Source organism: Acomys russatus, chromosome 13, assembly GCF_903995435.1.
Source record: "Acomys russatus chromosome 13, mAcoRus1.1, whole genome shotgun sequence".
NCBI lineage: Eukaryota > Metazoa > Chordata > Mammalia > Rodentia > Muridae > Acomys > Acomys russatus.
Window position 1 is genome coordinate 55615803 of NC_067149.1, and position 15534 is coordinate 55631336.

Consider the following 15534-nt stretch of genomic DNA (forward strand, 5'->3'; position numbering starts at 1 on the left):
GTCTCCAAAAATTAGAAATATCTTTTGGGTATATTTCTAAAGCTGAAACGCCTGAGATGTCCAACCTCTCCACTTAGCCATAGCCTATACATTCCTTCTTCTCCAGGATTGTGCCTGTAACTAGGAAAGACACTCCTTAGCCCAGTAAGTGACACCCAGAAAGAAAAATGCTACAGTGTTTCTTGTATCTGAGGGTCCTGGCTCCAAGTCTTCAGAGATGCTACATCGCCTGGAGTAGCTGCAGAAACCAGGAAAGTAGAATAATTCAGGGATGGGATGTGGGAGCAAGAGAAAGGGGCATTGCAGGATGCAACCTGATGTCTTAATTCCAAATTATTCCATGTATATGATCATTTCACTTATAATCTTCTAGTACATGGTGTTGCCAAAGGAGCCTACAAGAAGTGAGTTTTGTCACTACGCAGTAATTACTTCATGCTCATAAGGATCTAATCTGACAATAGATATCAATGTATTATTAAATAGTAAATATTTGTAAGTAATCTTTCTATTTACATCATTAACTGAGATTATAGGCAACAAATAATATGGAAAACAAACTGCATATGGAATTATTCTTCTCCAGTGTTTTAATAAAGTTTTCAGCAATTGTTCATGTTTTCTCTAATATTTAAAAATATTTGATTACCGATTTTTTAAATTTAATTTTTATTTTATTTCATTTTTTGTTGGGTGTGTACCTATGCCACAATGTACATGTATGCAGACGACAACTTTTCTAAGTGAGTTCTCTCCTTCTACCTTTATTTGTGTTCCAGGGATGAAAGTCACATGGTCAATTAGGCTGGGTAGCAAGTATTTGCCCACTGAGGCATCATAGCTGGCTCCTGTTATGACTTCTCCTAAGCGAATTATATTTAAATTTTTGGCCAAGATAAAGAGTACTGAACTCAGCTGGGTGTGGTGGTACACACGTTTAATCCCAGCGCTCAGGGCGGCGGCCGATCTCTGTGAATGTGAGAGGCAGGCAAATCACTCTGAGTTTGAGGCCAGCCTGGTCTACCAAGTGAGTCTAGGACACCCAAGGTTACACAGAGAAACCCTGTCTTGAAAAACAGAACAAAACAAAACAAAACAAAAAGAGGAATGAGCTCCATAGATCCTCTATCTTAATTTTCTAGCTCACATCAGGAGTCACAACACACTCAGAAAAGAACCAGTGACAAACTCCAGTTTTCACATGCTGCCAAGCTCTAACAACAAGGCTTCGCCACCTATCCCGCTCTCATGTCACCCCATCTGAAATTCTCTAGACTACATATGATCATGTGATAGAAATACAATAAAATCAGCTCTTACCTGTGCCGATGGGAGGAAGTGATTCTGGTGGAGGGAATTGATTACCTAATTGGGGGACAAGATGGCCTTTCCTGGCTATGTCCCCTCAGAGGCTCCAAGAGAAAAAGCAGAAATAAACCTCCTCAAAGAGACACTGGAACTCGTGATTTTTTCAGCCCCTCCTCTTAACCAAAAGAAGAAGAGGAAACTGTATGATGAAAGCTGTTTCTGACCGAAAGCAAAAATAAATAAATAAACTAACGTATCATGCTATATGCTGGGGTTGGGGGGGGGGGGGGGGACACGGGGCGAAGCCACCAAACGCAATAATCAAATTGAACACTGAGAAGACAACACTGTCAGAGAAAGCAAAGCCAGCATCCTTAGCAAAACCACTGATAAAAAGAGAGTACTGAAGTTCCTCTGTTCCTGGTTTTGTTAACAGGCTGTTGGAAAATTTTTCTTACATTGCTATTTGATAAAAAGTAAAAATACTTTTGTTTTTTAACTAAGTTAATTGCAGCTAAGTGTGTCTTAGGAACGTCTTCAAGGCACTGTGAAACTCTTTCTGTTTACTCTTCGAGTTTTTTATTCATAGAGAAAGTTTACCGTGAATGTCGGTGTCATTGCATACAAAGTGGTCTCACTGCTGATGTTTTTATGATGCTGGGACATCAAATCTAATACAATGAGCATGCTCAACAAACACTTCCCCTGAGCTACACACTATGGCTTTGATTTGTGATTGTTTACTTCTTTGCTTTTCTTTCAGTTTGTTTGGCTTATTTTTTAAAGACAGTTGTCATGTCTTACTGTAGCACAGGCTGGCCTCAAACTCACAGTTCTCTTCACTCGCTCTCTTCAGTGCTGGCATGACAGCTGTACACCACCACACCAATTTGTATCACGTTTCTGATTGATACTTTATAATAAATGATAAGCAATTCTGCACTTCCTAAATATTTATCAAGACATTTAAACCCATATATAGTTATTAATCCCTTCTGTACAGCATATAGTAAATAATCAGGTTATCCCCTACTGCTAATCATTTAAATCATTTACACTATTTTATTGTTGTTAATTTAGATACTACATGGACTATATTTTAGCACATACTTAGAAAGACATTTTATGCATCAAGTCATGCAATCAAAGGAGATACACATTTATGAAATTCTGATATAGATAATATAGATGACACTCTCTAGCTCATTTACAGGTTACCAGGTGTGTGTGAAAATGATATTTTAGAAATGAGATAAGGTGAAATTTTCTTTTATTATTTTTGCCCACAGTTTTGTGATAAGAATCACTAAAAAGAAGATGTATCAGCAAAGACTGATTTACTTATTAAAACTGAAATGAAGTGGAGAGGTTGGAATGTTGTAGGCCCAGGGACTAATTACCTTACTACAGGCTAGCTCTGGCCCCCTAAGAAGCAATTTCTTGCTGGGTGTTTGAGGCAGGGTCTCGCTATGTAGCCCAGGCAATCGTGGACCTCATCATGTAGACCTGGCTGGCATCAAAATCTTAGAGATCACCTGCCTCTGACTCCCAAGTGCTGGGAATAAAGGCATGAAGCTCCATGCCCAGCTTCATAGAGATCACCTGCCTCTGCCTGCTTCAAAAGGGCTGGGATTAAAAGTGTAAGCCACCACATCGAGATTCACAAAGTTTTTTTTTATCATAACCTGGCAAATAGATAGTAAGCATGCATTCCACATTAAACATTATTATTTAAAGTCCAAGGCTCCAATCTCTCCTTAAAAACAAATCTGAGCAAAACATTGCATCTTCAAGTCTCTTTTTTCATATGGTCATCAAGAGCGTGTTGCCTACTTCCTAGGGTTGGAATACATGCGATGAGAAATTTAGACAGGAGCTCTTAGATTTCAAAAGAACTTTTTTTGAGCTTTCTATATGCCAGAAGCTTCTCTAAGACTGACAAAGAGCAGATTTTCTACTTGATCATTTCTAAGAGTGCAGGTGTTTTGAAGAACAGAAACTAATAAAACAAATAGGTGAAATACTTGAAGAAATTTTTCCTTGAAATTTGACTTCTAAATTAATTTTTGTGAAAAACAAACCAAACAGCAAAAACAAAAACCACATATACACACATGTAAACACACACACACTCATATACATACAAATATATCTGCTAGTTGCACCGTACAAGCCTTTATTTGAGAAACCACAACTGCCCATTCTTTTATGTAGAGAAAGAAACAATCCTAGTCACACATTCAAACCAAGAAGTCACACCCTAAAATCTCAAAGCCTTCGCTATTTCACAGCTGCAAGCTATTTTTGCCCTATTCCATGCTGAGGTGAGGTACACCTGGAGTAAGCCACCACCGCACAGGGAAGGATGTCCAGACTCAAATCTCTGGGAGGAGTATCTGGCCCTGGCCAGTGTCTTACCTCGATATTTCATTCATAAGGTTAGAATGTCCACAACACTAAAATATGGTAAACCCATAAGAGCTCTATTTTGAGATTTCCTGTTCCTGTAACCACCCCATGAATTTATAATCACAGCTGTTCTAACACTGCCACTCTGTGTTATCTCCTTACCGACACAATCTTTGCTGAGCTCAAGCACTAAGAGTGAAGAAATAAGAAAGATGGATCAGGAACTCTGTAAGTGATAAGAGCGACTCACAAAAGGGTTTCATGTGGCTATCTGGGCTCTTTGATATCCGGGTATAAAACCTGTTTATGGAGAAGACAGTTAAGAACCAATCCATACCTAAGATTTTTGCCTCTTCAGTCTCTTTTCTCTTACTGTTTCATAGTGACCCAACCTCCACTGCATCCTCTGTGTAGTCTGCAGGCTCAGCTCATCCTCCTCAAGCACTCTTTCTTTTATGTTTGAGGTTTTTTTTCCCCTCACACATGCTCTGATATAGTTCAGGGTGTCCCAGAATGACCATGTAGCTGACACAGGCCTGGAGTTCCTGATCTTACTCCCTCTAACTTGTGAGTTCTGGGAGTACAGTACGAACTACCTTATCAAGCCTTTGTATCATTCTTTCGCTCTTGGTTCTATATTTATTTTTCTTATTTTGATGAGATATTTTATCCTAGCTCATTATCCAAGAAGCCTAGGTATCCAGCTACTAAAACAATCTAACTTTCTTTCTCTCCTACCTAGGGTTAGGACATTGGAAAGAAGGTAAAGATGCTTAAGGACCCTAAATAAAGTAAGTTTGTGTAAAAATCTAAGCCTACAATAGCTGCATAAGAATGTTGGTGGAAGCACCACCTCAGCTCAGCGGCAGCTCCCCTGCGGTGACACAGTCTGGGTGGAGCACTTGTTCCACCACTGGCGCTAACTCAGAGCAGCCGCAGTTCTCCTGCTGTGGCGCAGGCTGGACAGAGCTCTCGGTGCCACCAGCTCTAAGACTCTGGTTGGACACAGTGTGCAGTTTGAATCCAGAATTCCTGGCTGAGACCACAGCACGCACTTTGGGCCAAAAGGCCCTAGCAGAGCTTGGTGCGTAGTCTCAGCCCAAAAATTCTGGCTGGACCCTGTGTGCATTTTGGGCCGAAAATCCCTAGCTGAGCTTGGCAGATGGTTCAGGCCCTGAGAATCTAGCTGAGTTCTGCCCGTGGTTCGGTCCCAGTGCTCCTGGCTGGACTTGGCAGGGAACACAGAAGGCTGTGGATACCTTGGCCTGACCCAACGCTCATTCAGAGCCCCAGAACAATTGCAAGATCCACAGCAGAGGGGGGCTGAGGATCACTGGCTGTGAGAGACCAGAACAACAGGGCTAACCTCCTAACATCCACACCAGTGAAGCTTTGAGCTCCCAGCCTAGGGAAATCGTGAAAAAATAAGTGAATCTATCGTCACACACCCTCCATTCAACTCTGGAAGCTACCCAACAAAAACAAAGACGGCAAGATGTCTAAAGGACAACGAAAAAGCATACACAAAAAACCCCAAAACAACATGGCGTCTCCAGTTTCCAGCTATCCCAAAGAAAAACAACCAGAGAACACAAATACAACGGAAATACAAGAAAATGACCTCAAATCCTTAGTAATGAGGATGATAATGGAGGAAACAAATAAAATTCGTAATCAAATGCAGGAAGACGCAGACAAACAGGTGAGAGACATAAAAGAAGCACATAGAGTGGAACTGGAAAAAATGCAGGAAAATGCGAACAACCAGATGAAAGAAATAAATAAAACGGTTCAAGCTCTGAAGACCTATAAAGAGGCAATGGAAGAAACTCAGGAATATACAAAAAATCAGATGAAAGAAATCAAAAAATCAGTTCAAGATCTGAAAATGAAATGGATTCAATGATAAACACACAGACAGAAGAAAAACGAGAACGTGAGACCTCAGAGAAGAAGGCGAGCAACACAGAGGTGAGCTTTTCTAACAGAAATCCAAGAGATGGAAGAATGAATCTCAGGGCTTAGAAGATACAATCACAGATATTGAATCAACCATTAAGAAAATGCCAAATCTGGAAAACTCCTGACACCAAAACATCCAAGAAATTAAGGACACCATGAAAAGAAGAAATCTGCGGATAATAGGCATTGAAGAAAGAGAAGACATCAGACTCCAGGGCCCAGAGACTATTCTCAACAAAATCATAGAAGAAAATTTCCCCAATCTAAAGAAAGAGATGCCTATAAACATACAAGAGGCCTACAGAACACCAAATAGAATTGACCAGAAAAGAAAAACTGCCCGCCACATAATAATCAAAACACTAAACATGCAGAACAAAGAAAAAATATTAAAAGCTGCAAGGGAAAAGGGCCAAATAACATTTAATGGTAAACCTATCAGAATTACACCCGACTTCTCAGCAGAGACCATAAAAGCCAGAAGGGCCTGGACAGAGATCCTGCAAACCTAAGAGAACACAGATGCCAGGCCAGACTACTTTACCCAGCAAATTATCAATAACCATTGATGGAGAAAACAAAATATTCCATGACAAAACAAATTCAAACAGTACCTATCCACAAACCCAGCTTTACAGAAGGTACTAGAAGGAAAACTCCATCCCAAAGGGTCAAGCTACAACCAAAAACTACCCAGGAAATAGATAACTATCCCATGGCAAAAACGCAACTACACAAACGCTCGACTGGAAACAACATCAAAATTAAGACTCTTAACAGTCACTGGTCATTAGTATCTCTCAACATCAATGGCCTCAATTCTCCAATAAAAAGACACAGACTAACTGAATGGGTACATAAACAAGATCCAACATTCTTCTGCATCCAAGAAACACATCTCACCCATAATGAAAGGCATTACCTCAGGGGTAAAAGGTTTGGAAAAAAATATTCCAAGCAATGGTCACAAGAAGCAAGCAGGTGTAGCCATTTTAGTATCGAACAAAATAGACTTTCAACCAAAATTAGTCAAAAGGGATGGGGAATGACACTTAATACTCATCAAAGGTAAAGTCAACCAAGATGACATCACAATTCTGAACATCTATGCTCCCAATACAAGGGCACCCACATTTGTAAAAGATCTCCTAAAAAAGCTTAACCACACATCGATCCCCACACAATAATAGTGGGAGACTTCAACACCCCACTCTCACTGAAGGATACGTCCTTGAAACAGAAACTAAGCCGAGAAATAACATCATTAACCAATGCCATGGGTCAAATGGATCTAACAGATATCTATAGAACCTTTCACCCAAACAAGACAGAATACACCTTCTTCTCTGCACCCCATGGAACCTTCTCCAAAATTGATCACATCGTAGGTCACAAAGCAAGCCTGAATAGATACAAGAGGATTGAAATAATACCTTGTATCCTATCAGATCACCATGCTCTTAGGCTGCAATTCAACAACAACAGAAATAACAAAAAGCCTACACGTTTGTGGAAACTAAACAACTCTCTGCTAATGACACTGGGTCAGGGAAGAAATAAAGAAAGAAATCAAGGAGTTTCTGAATTCAATGAAAATGAAGAAACAACATACCCAAATTTGTGGGATACATTGAAAGCAGTGCTAAGAGGAAAATTCATAGCACTAAGTGCCTTTAAAAAGAAATTGGAAACATCGCACTAAGCAGCTTAACACACAACTGGAAGCCCTAGAAAAAAAAAGAAGCAGAAACACCCAAGAGGAGTAGACGCCTGGAAATAATCAAACTCAGGGCTGAAATTAACAAATTAGAAACTAAGAAAACAGTCCAAAGAATCAACAAAACCAAAAGCTGGTTCTTTGAGAAAATCAACAAGATAGACAGACCATTAGCCAAACTAACTAAAAGGCGGAGAGACAGTATTGAAATCAACAAAATCAGAAATGAAAAGGGAGACATAACAACAGACACTGAAAGAAATTCAAAGAATCATAAGATCCTACTTTGAAGGCATATACGCCACAAAATTTGAAAATCTAAGGGAAATGGACGATTTTCTTGAACAATTTCACTTGCCAAAGTTGAATGAAGAACAGATAAACAAGCTAAATAGTCCCATTTCCCCTACAGAAATAGAAGCAATCATCGATGGTCTCCCAACCAAAAAAAGCCCAGGGCCAGATGGTTTCAGTGCAGAATTCTACCAGACCTTTAAGGGCGAGCTAATACCGATACTCTTCAAGCTACTCCAAAAGATAGAAATGGATGGAAAATTACCAAATTCATTCTATGAGGCCATAGTCTCATTGATACCTAAACCTCACAAAGACTCAACAAAGAAAGAGAATTTCAGACCAATTTCTCTTATGAACATAGATGCAAAAATACTAAATAAAATACTAGCAAAACGAATACAGGAGCACATCAAAGATATCATTCATCATGACCAAGTAGGCTTCATTCCAGGCATGCAGGGATGGTTTAATATACGGAAATCCATCAATGTAATCCACCACATAAACAAACTGAAAATAAAAAACCACATGATCATCTCCTTGGATGCAGAGAAAGCATTTGATAAAATTCAACACCCATTCATGTTTAAAGTTTTAGAGAGATTGGGGATACAAGGCACTTTCCTCAACATAATAAAGGCTATATACAGCAAGCCAATAGCCAAAATCAAAGTAAATGGTGAGATACTCAAGGAAATTCCTCTAAAATCGGGAACAAGGCAAGGCTGCCCACTCTCTCCATATCTCTTCAATATAGTACTCGAAGTTCTAGCCAGAGCAATAAGACAACAAAAGGAGATCAAGGGTATCCAAATGGGAAAGGAGGAAGTCAAATTATCCCTCTTTGCGGATGATATGATAGTGTACATAAGTGACCCTCAAAACTCCACCAGAGAACTCCTAAAGCTGATAAACACCTTCAGCAAATTGGCTGGATACAAAATTAACTCAAAAAAGTCTGTAGCCTTCCTATACACAAATGACAAGCTTGCAGAGGAAGAAATTAGGAAAACCACACCCTTCACATTAGCCACAAGCAATATAAAATATCTAGGAGTTACCCTAACTAAGCAAGTGAAGGACTTGTATGAAAAAAATTTCAAAACTCTGAAGAAAGAGATTGAAGATGACCTGAGAAGATGGCATGATCTTCCTTGCTCATGGATCGGGAGAATTAACATAGTAAAAATGGCCATCCTACCAAAAGCAATCTACAGATTCAATGCAATCCCTATCAAAATAACTACACAATTTTTTAAAGACATTGAAAGTTCAATTCTGAACTTCATATGGAAAAACAAAAAAATCCAGAATAGCTAAAACAATCTTGGACAATAAAAGGTGCTCCGGAGGAATCTCCATACCTGATCTCAAACTGTACTATAAGCAATAGTAATTAAAACAGCATGGTACTGGCACAGCAACAGGCTGGTTGATCAGTGGAACGAATCGAAGACCCAGATATGAATCCACACACATATGGTCACTTGATTTTTGACAAAGAAGCCAAATCCATTCAATGGAAAAAGGATAGCATCTTCAACAAATGGTGCTGGTGTAACTGGAGGTCTATGTGTAAAAAAATGATACTGGACCCATATTTGTCACCTTGCACAAAACTCAAATCCAAGTGGATTAAAGACCTCAACATAAAACCAGAGACACTAAGCCACTTAGAAGAAAAAGTGGGAAAGAGCCTGGAACATATTGGCACAGGAGACAACTTCCTGAACAGAACACCAACGGCCCAGGCCTTAATGTCAACCATTAATAAATGGGACCTCATGAGGCTGAGAAGCTTCTGTAAGGCAGGAGACACTGTCAAGAGAACAAAGCGACAGCCTACAGACTGGGAAAAAATCTTCACCAACCCTACATCTGACAAAGGTCTAATATCCAAAATATATAAAGAACTCAAGAAATTAAACACCACCAAACCGAATAACCCAATTGAGAAATGGGGCTTGGAACTAAACAGAGAATTCTCAACAGAGGAGTATCAAATGGCTGAGAAACACTTAAAGAAATGCTCAACCTCCTTAGTCATCAGGGAAATGCAAATCAAAACAACTCTGAGATTCCATATTACACCCATCAGAATGGCTAAGATCAAAAATTCAAGCGACACCACATGCTGGCGAGGATGTGGAGAGAGAGGAACACTCCTTCATTTCTGGTGGGAATGCAAACTAGTACAGCCACTTTGGAAATCTATCTGGTGCTATCTCAGAAAAATGGGAATAGGGCTTCCTCAAGACCCAGCTATTCCACTCCTTGGAATATACCCAGAAGATGCTCCAGCACACAACAAGAAACTTTGCTCAACCATGTTCATAGCAGCCTTATTCATAATAGCCAGAACATGGAAACAGCCTAAGTGTCCCTCAGTAGAAGAGTGGATAAAGAAACTGTGGTACATATACACTATGGAATACTACTCAGCTATTAAAAACAAGGAATTCCCGAAATTTGTGGATAAATGGATTGAGCTAGAAATGATCATAATGAGTGAGTTAACCCAGAAGCAGAAAGAATCAAATGGTATATACTCACTTATATCTGCATACTAGCACAAGGGGCATGTCCCACAAAAGCCTTCACTTACCAGGAAACTGGGACAGAGGGGAAGGCATCCTATTGGGACTCTAAATGAGAGACGCATGGGAGAACAGCAAAATAAAAAGATCCAGAGGGTCCTAGAAATCTACAAGTAGAACAATATGATAGGCAGATTTGGCCCAGGGGTCCCGCTGATGAACTAAGGCACCAGCCAAGGACAATACAGGAGGTAAACTTTAAACCCCTTCCCAGATCTAGCCAATGGTCAGAATATTCTCCACAGTTGAGTGGAGAGTGTGATACGACTTTCTCATGTACTCTGGTGCCTCACATTTGACCATGTCCCCTGGAGGGGGGAGACCTGGTGGCACTCAGAGGAAGGACAGCAAGTAGCCAAGAAGAGAACTTGATACCCTATGAGAATATACAGGGGGAGGTAATCCTCCTCAGGAACAGTCATAGGGGAGGGGAATAATGGGGAAAATGGGGTGGGGGAGGAATGGGAGGATACAAGGGATGGGATAAACATTGAGATGTAACAAGAATAAATTAATAAAAAAAATAATGTAAATAAAAAAATTAAAAAAAAAAAAGAATGTTGGTGGATTCTCTTCCTCCCTAACTGATAAGCCACCTTCTAGCTCTGTGTACACTAGCCAGTAGCAAGAAAGATTTGCCTGTGTCCCAACTTGATTTCTCTCTGTGGTATGTCATTATCAATCATAATACAGTACCTCTGTTCAGCTGCAGTTGTCAGTACTGAGTCTGCACAAATTTCAATCTGCCAACATTCAATTCTGTATAGGGAAAAGTTTCATGGGACATTAGCCTTCTTTTGGGAACCACTGACTACTGAAAAATGCAGGTAGGAATGGGCAATCATTCTCTTCATTTGTGTCCCTACCAGTCAGCACAGAAAACTTAATGGATACAGTCCTTCACCTGTGCTCTGCAACAATCCAGGCATTGGCCTAACTGGGGCAGTGAGCAAATGAAGAAAAGACGCATAGATGGGCACAGAAGAGCTGTGGTCAGGTGGTCTAGACACTCTGATAGACAAGACGTAGCACACCAGACGTCCTACATGTTTACCGTCTAAAGTTGTACAGAGAGGCATGGTATACAGCCAAACAAGGAGCCAAGCTTAGCTTATCTGAGTAGGAGAAGGCTCTATACAGGAGCAGTTTTCAAGACAGGTACAGTGAATGGTATCTAAACACACTGCCAACATTCATACGCAGACCTCAGGAATGCATTACCATCCTTCTGAGTTTCACCTGTGGAAAACTTTGACACTCCCATAAGCCTAAGGTATTGGTCACTGACATTCCTGATATTAGACTTACAATAATACCAAAGGAGCTAATTTCAGATGAGGAAGATCCACAAAGGCTTGAATAAACTACAGGATGGCAGCCCATTGCGATGCCAGATAGAAAACCTTCAGCTATAGGCCCACAGGGTCAGAAGGGATATTGTATTTGTATTTCAAGGTTCAACTCCTGGATGAAGGTCTATGTGCTAAAGTAGGAATGCAGATCCTGTTTGGTGTTGCCTTGGAACAAGGTCGTACAGTGGTTTATGTGATCCCTTTTGCAGAGTTCGGAGAAGCGAAATATATGTACCATGCCGTAGGTTCATACTCAGAATTCCAGTTGGCTTTTGCATTAAATTCTGCAAAGCATGATTCTAAGGTTATCCATTTGTTAAAGATGGTGACTGTCTTGGAGATGCCTTTGAAAATTGAGGCTGGTGGCGCTATTACATGGGTAGCCATTGGAATCCACACATTTTTAGACATTATGACAGAAAATCTGCCACAGATAGAACCTGTCGTCCTCTAGGTCATATAGTTATAAAAAGATCTAACAGTCATTTTTAGAAGGTCGTCATAAAGCAGAAAGGAAATATAATACCCCACCAAAATTGATTAAATAATGATTTATTGATTACGAATTTCTAAAATGAGACAAGTGCCATACCTGCTAAGATAACATTGGATTTTATAAATGACTGCTGAAGTAGATCAGCAAATAGAAGTCCTAATTCCAAAATGGAATATAAGAAAGGTGTTGCATTAGGAAGGAGAATATGCTCTTATCTAAACAGGAAATAAAAAGCTATGTATTCCATCCAAACTGTTGGAAATAAGATTTTACAGGGTGAGACCTCCTGATGATCTTGGATACTGATTGAAGAAAAGATATCAAGAAGACCAAACAGAACAGGTGGTAATATTTGCCAATGTTCCCCATGGGAACAGCTCAGAGACTGACTGAGATAGGAATGTGTCTCCAGCCAGAACTTCATAAGTCTTTGGTTACAAAGTCCTCAGTCATTACTATGCCATTCTTTTAAATGGCACAGATAAAAATTTGTTCCACATAGAATCATCTTTAGCTGAACTGTCTCAGTGCATAGTCCACACATATATTAATACAAAATATATAATACCTTTGAAAGTTTATATATTTTACAGAACAAGAGAGCTAGACACAAAGAAAGACAAGAAAAGTAGTCCAGATGATTCTTTCTCAAAGATGGCCTCAATAACACTTTCTTCAAAATTCTACATTTTGGGGACAATTTCCAAACAACTGGCTAGATATGCTACATCACAGGCTGTTCTAGTCAGGACTACAGTTGAGCTCTGAACTTTCTCAGCATTCAGATCCTGGGCAGCAACAGTTATTGCTAACTTTCTTAAGACTGGACAATATCCCAATATTCTTAGGCACCCAAAAAAAAAAAAAAAAAAACTATGTCCCAAATCAGCAGGAAGCAATTTAAGAAAACTATGCCCAATTATCAAGATGGGGTCGATGGTTTTTAGTCATTCTATGAGTGATAGATGTTGGTTATTGTTTTAAAGGGGTTGGTTGTAGGAATGAAAAGTATAGGGGTAGATTATTGAATCTTCTTTGGGACCAAAGAACATTAATACCCAAAAATATAGCATTGTATAGATCTTTGTGTATTAATATAGATTTAAGATTTTACTTTGTTACAGCATGCTAAGGTATTGTACCTATGTAATTCTTAAAAATGCAAAGTTAAGTTCCAGTCCTTCTGAAAGCTGCTATTACCAACTGCTTAGTATAACTAAGAAAGGCATAGTCACAGTGAAACAATGAAGCTCATGTCATTTTAGATACCAGTTTAGTTAGTTACAAAAATGTGTTTTCTACATTGACACATAAAATAGCTAAAAGCAAACAATTCAGATTAGAGATAGATAGATGGTCTTCAAAAACTTCAGAGATCTACAGAATATGAGATTTAAAGATTGTATTAATTAAGGCTTTTTTGACAATGAGACAGGTCTGTTCCTGGCAGTACCCCCATTCTACTTCAAAAAGCATCAAAGATTTCATATATAGTAAGCAGGCCCTGGGTGAAAAAAAATATGCCCTAGGGTCAATCACAGACAGAATACTGTCCAAAACGAACAAACTAGATGCAAGTTGACTACAAAGCTCTGCAAGGACAAGGTAGGCAAATCTTTTATAATTCCTGCTTCACACACACAAAAAAATATCTGCCAAATATTCTGAGCCACAAGGTTAAACATGATGCTCCAGTATTATGAATAAATTTTGGGGTACTATTGAAGAAGCCTAATGTCTCTGTCATTTCTATACATTTGGAAACAACTTGCCTGCACTTCCTACATAGTTAGGCAATATTTATTTCTTCTCAAGTCCTTGATGGGTTTGAAGACTGGATAAATATAGTCTCATAGTTAAATTGTTTCGGATGATAGAAACTGATAGATAGCAAAATACTTTATCCAATGATGCCAAAAAGACAAGTGTAAATCTTACCTAATAATTTTGTTATATTACATAGCATTTGTTATTGTAAGACAAAGAGCCTTTTATTAGACTAAAAGGAGGGGACATTGGCATAAGGTTATCATGTAATTCAAATACTGATTTCTGCATCCCTTATTTATGGTTCCAAGCCTCATTCTGAGAATATATCTCAATGTCTTATAAATTTGTTCCATAGTTGTCCCCTTGTATGCCAATAGAGCAGCTTACAGCCCATCGCTGAGTAGAGGAGAGAATACGCCTGGACTTCCTGACAGGTAAGGGAGGAGGAGTTAGAACAGGAAGTAGAGGATTCAGCAGGGGAGTCAGCCACAGCAGAGGTACCAGAAAGATGAGGGAGATTAAACTGGAACAAAGAAAGAACTAAAAAGCAAGTAACTTGGGAATTTGGGCAAAGATGGAGTCAGGATAGCAACAGAGGGTTAAGAACAGACTTAAACTGCTCAAGACTGAGTTGTGAAGCTTACTTATTATTAAACAAACATAATAGAGTCTCAATTATTTGCATGATAGTTGGGTTAAGAGAGAATCTAAGAGAAACAAACACTTTTAATAAACATAACCTTTAACAGAGAATAAAAGCTTTCTCTAAACTGCTAGGTAGAAGAAAAAGAATGCATATGTCCTCAATGCTCTTAAAATTAGCCTTGAGGCCACAGCTAGGAAAATTAGTCAAGAATAGCAGGTTACCAAGAAGAGACTTGATACCCTATGAGCATATACAGGGGGAGGAAATCCCCCTCAGGAACAGTCATAGGGGAGGGGAATAATGGGAAAATGGGAGGGAGGGAAGAATGGGAGGATACAAGGGATGGGGTAACCATTGAGATGTAACAAGAATAAATTAATAAAAAATTAAAAAATAACAAAAAAAGAAACAAATGACAGAAAAATAAAACTTTTTCAACTCAGATGTTATTCTAACATAGGAAAGAAACATTCTAATTTATATACTGAAGAAAACAAGATTAAAATAATGAAAACAATGAGTAGATTTAACAACGTAGAAGAACAGCAGGCTGGTTGAAAGAAAGAACATTATCATTCATTTTAGACTTATAAATTAAGAGAGAAATTTCAAAATTAAATGAAAAATTATCATGAAATTTATCAGTATGTGTGATACATATCCAAAAATACTGAGAGAATTAATAAAGACCTCGCCAAATCGTGGATAAAAACTGAGCCATGCATTCTAATATCATGAGGATATGGATACTCCAACACTATAGATTCAGTGCAATCTCATGAGGCATTTTTGAAGAAACGTTGAAGGAGTACAGGTAAGTAGAATAGCAGACACACTGACAAACACTAAACATGGAGGAATAGTACATACATTTCACTGTAAGTTTACTAGAAGTATGAACTGGGAATCAGGTCATTCTGATGTGGACATCTCCATTGAGAGAAAAACAAAGAATTTCCACATTGGCTCCCATAGAGGAA